This window comes from Arachis hypogaea, chromosome 12 (assembly GCF_003086295.3).
Source record: "Arachis hypogaea cultivar Tifrunner chromosome 12, arahy.Tifrunner.gnm2.J5K5, whole genome shotgun sequence".
NCBI lineage: Eukaryota > Viridiplantae > Streptophyta > Magnoliopsida > Fabales > Fabaceae > Arachis > Arachis hypogaea.
The window spans coordinates 42,574,707-42,578,762 of NC_092047.1; the positions used below are offsets into that span (position 1 = coordinate 42,574,707).

General features: G+C 41.6%; 1 non-coding gene across 1 annotated transcript; it reads right to left on the reverse strand.

Moving 5' to 3' along the window:
- Positions 1 to 830: 830 nt before the first annotated feature.
- Positions 831 to 938, reverse strand: LOC112731281 (small nucleolar RNA R71). Its single transcript, XR_003167067.1, has one exon. It is a non-coding gene; the product is annotated as a small nucleolar RNA R71 (small nucleolar RNA).
- Positions 939 to 4,056: the final 3,118 nt, after the last annotated feature.

Below are 4,056 nucleotides of genomic sequence, written 5' to 3' on the forward strand. Positions count from 1 at the left end.
CATTTCGAGTTCTGTAGCTCCAGAAAATCCACTTTGAGTGCAGGGAGGTCAGAATCCAACAGCATCAGCAGTCCTTTTTCAGCCTGAATCAGATTTTTGCTCAGCTCCTTCAATTTCAGCCAGAAAATTACCTGAAATTACAGAAAAACATACAACTCATAGTAAAGTTCAGAAATATGAATTTTTCCTAAAAACTAATGAAAATAGACTAAAAACTAATTAAAACATACTAAAAACTATATGAAATTAACCCCAAAAAGCGTATAAAATATCCGCTCATCAGGGAGAAACTTCATCCTCCTTCGATAGTGAACCTGATAGGGCCCTTCTTAGATTAAGGAGGGAAGGAAGAGGTAAAGGCATAGTTGGAGAGGAAGTAGTAGAGGAAGATCTGGAAGCCACTATGGAAGAAGAAGTGCAAAACCTTGTTGGAGTAGATGCTGGTAATCATATTGGGCAAGAGAGGAGAGTCTTAGGCTCCTACATCAACCCAAATCCAGGAAACTGTGGCAGCAGCATTCTCAAGCCAACAATCCATGCTAACAACTGAGTTGAAACCACAACTCATCACACTTGTCCAGAATAATTGCTCATATAGAGGAGGAGCCCAGGAGGACCCAAACCAACATCTCACTATATTCTTGAGGATTTGTGACACTGTAAAGTCCAATAGTGTACACCCTGATACCTACAAGCTACTTTTGTTCCCTTTCTCACTCAGAGATAAGGCAACAGAGTGGTTGGAAGTATTTCCCAAGGAGAGCCTAACAACTTGGGATGAGGTTGTAAACAAATTCCTAGCAAGATTCTACCCTCTACAGAGAGTCAATAGACTGAGAGTTGAGGTGCAGACTTTCAGACAGCAAGATGGTGAAACACTTTATGAGGCCTGGGAGAGGTTCAAAGACTTAACAAGGAAATGCCCTCCAGACATGTTCAACGAATAGGTTCAACTTCACATTTTCTATGAAGGGCTATTATATGAAGCAAAGAAGGCTGTGGACCATTCTTCAGGGGGTTCACTCAACAAGAAGAAAATCATTGAAGAAGCCATAGATGTCATAGAGACTGTAGCTGAAAATAAATATTTCTATGCTTCAGAAAGATCTCAAAAGAAAGGAGTGCTAGAGCTAAATCCTATGGATACCTTGTTAGCACAAAACAAGATGATTGCAGCACAACTAGCAGCCCTAACAAAGAGGATGGAGACTGGCCAAGTCTCAGCTGTCCAAGCTCAAGCATCACCACAAGAAGAAGATACCCCAGACGTTGAAACTGAATGGGAGCAGGAAAATTATGTGAACAATTCTTCTAGACCACCATATGACCCAAACTCCAAGACATATAATCCAGGTTGGAAGAACCACGCAAACTTTGGGTGGAAAAACCAACAAGGCCACAACCAAGACCATAACAAACCATACCAATCCAACTAATACAATAACCATAACTCCAACCATCAAGCAAGCAACAACAGATCCTACCACAATGTACAAAATACATCATACCACTCCACCCAACAACCACACAGCAACCACCACCAAGAAATATCAACCTTGACCATGCAGCCATGTGAAATCAAAAGCAATTTTGAAAGAATAGAGGTTGTAATAGCACAGATGTCATCACAACTGACGGGGGCTATTTTCAATGTTTTGGATAGACAAATACAGGCCGAAAGGAAGATGGATGCCAACCAAGAAGAGTGCAGATCAAACATAAAGAATCGAGGCGTAGCAATTTCAAAATTGGAAGCACAACTAGCGAGCTTGTCTAAGCAAATTCCAATGCCCACACATACATTCCCTAATGATACCATGGTCAACCCAAAAGGGGAATGCAAAGCCATCACACTTAAAAGTGAAAAAATTGTAGAGGAGGCATCCTCAAATCAAAGCAATCAAGAAAAAGAAGCTGCAAAGGAGCCTGAAAATAAGAAAGAAGAAGAAAACCCTGCACCATCCTCATCAAAGCCAGTCCTAAAGTCTTATGTACTACAAGCACCCTATCCACAAAGGCTAAGAAAAGATGGAAGAGACAGCCAGTTCTCAAGGTTCCTAGAAATCTTCAAGAAGCTCCAGATCAACATACCCTTTTGCTGAGACATTAGAGCAAATGTCCCTCTATGCCAAATTTTTAAAGGAGCTCATGACAAAAAAGAGGGATTGGGGAGAGAAGGAAACATAGTGCTAACTGAGGAATGCAGTGCTATCATACAAAAGAAGCTCCCCCAGAAAATGAAAGACCCTGGGAGTTTCCAAATTCCATGCATCATAGGTGATATCACCATTGAAAAAGCATTGTGTGACCTGGGGGCTAGTATCAATCTCATGTCCTTAGCTTTGATGAGAAGGATGAAGATTGAGGAAGCTAAACAAACAAGGATGGCACTCCAATTGGCTGACAGAACATTCAAATTCCCTCATGGGGTGGTGGAGGACTTGTTGGTGAAAGTGGGAGAATTTATTTTCCCAGCTAACTTTGTTGTGCTAGATATGGAAGAGGAAGCCAACACATCTATCATTGTAGGAAGGCCATTCCTAGCTACTGCTGGAGCCATTATTGATGTCCAAAAAGGGGAACTGGTTTTGAGGTTACATGAAGAGAAGATGGTCTTTAATGTTTTTAAGGCAATAAGTTACCCCAAGGAATCCATAGGAGAGTGTATGATGGTAGACACCATAGAAAAGATAGTTCAAGGAGTGATAGAGGAAGAACAATGTGGAGAGATTATGGAGCTAGAACAACAAGCATCAGGTAGAGAGTTACCACAAGAGATCATGGAGAATTCAATCATGCTGAATCACAAGGATAACAAAGAAGTGGAGGCACCAAAACTAGAGCTGAAGACCCTACCTCCAAGCTTAAAATATGCATACTTGGGTGACAACAACACTTACCCAGTGATCATCAATGCAAGCTTGAGTGAGGAGCAGGAAGAGGAGCTTATCCAAGTGCTGAGACAATATAAAGATATGGACACTTGCAGATTTGAAGGGAATCAGTCCTTCAATGTGCATGCACAAAATCCTACATGAAGAAAGAGCCAAGCCCTCAAGACAGAAGCAAAGAAGGCTACACCCAACCATGAATGAAGTAGTCCAAAAAGAGGTGTTGAAATTGTGGCAAGCTGGGGTGATTTACCCTATCTCAGACAGCCCTTGGGTAAGCCCAGTGCAAGTAGTCCCAAAGAAAGGAGGGATCACTATTGTACCAAATGAGAAGAATGAGCTAGTACCTACAAGAACTGTGACTGGTTGGTGCATGTGCATTGATTATAGGAAGCTTAATGAGGCCACCAGGAAGGATCACTTTCCCCTACCTTTCATGGATCAGATGCTTGAAAGATTGGAAGGACATGAGTATTATTACTTTCTGAATGGTTATTCTGGTTACAACCAAATAGTTGTGGACCCTAAGGACCAAGAAAAGACCTCATTTACCTGTCCTTATGGTGTTTTCGCTTATAGGAGAATGCGCTTTGGATTGTGCAATGCACCTGCAACATTCCAAAGGTGCATGCTCTCCATATTTTTAGACATGATTGAAAGGTTTATTGAAGTGTTTATGGATGACTTCTCTTTGTTTGTGACCTATATTCTAACTGCTTGCACCACTTAGCCTTGGTGCTAAAGAGATGCCAAGAAACCAACCTTGTTTTGAACTGGGAAAAATGCCACTTTATGGTTACAGAGGAGGTGGTTCTTGGTCATAAAATCTCAAAAACAGGCATAGAGGTGGACAAGGCTAAGGTGGAGGTGATTGAAAAGTTACCCCCACCTTGCAATGTCAAGGCAGTTAGAAGTTTTCTGGGACATGCTGGCTTCTGTAGGAGGTTCATTAGAGATTTCTCAAAGGTTGCTAAACCTTTGAGCAACCTACTTGTCTCTAATGTACCTTTTGTTTTTGATAAAGATTGCATGTTAGCCTTTGAAGAGCTTAAAAACAAACTCTCCTCTGCACCTATCATAGCACCACCTTGCTGGGATCTACCCTTTGAGTTGATGTGTGATACATCTGACTTTGCTGTTGGTGCTGTTTTAGGACAGAGGAGGG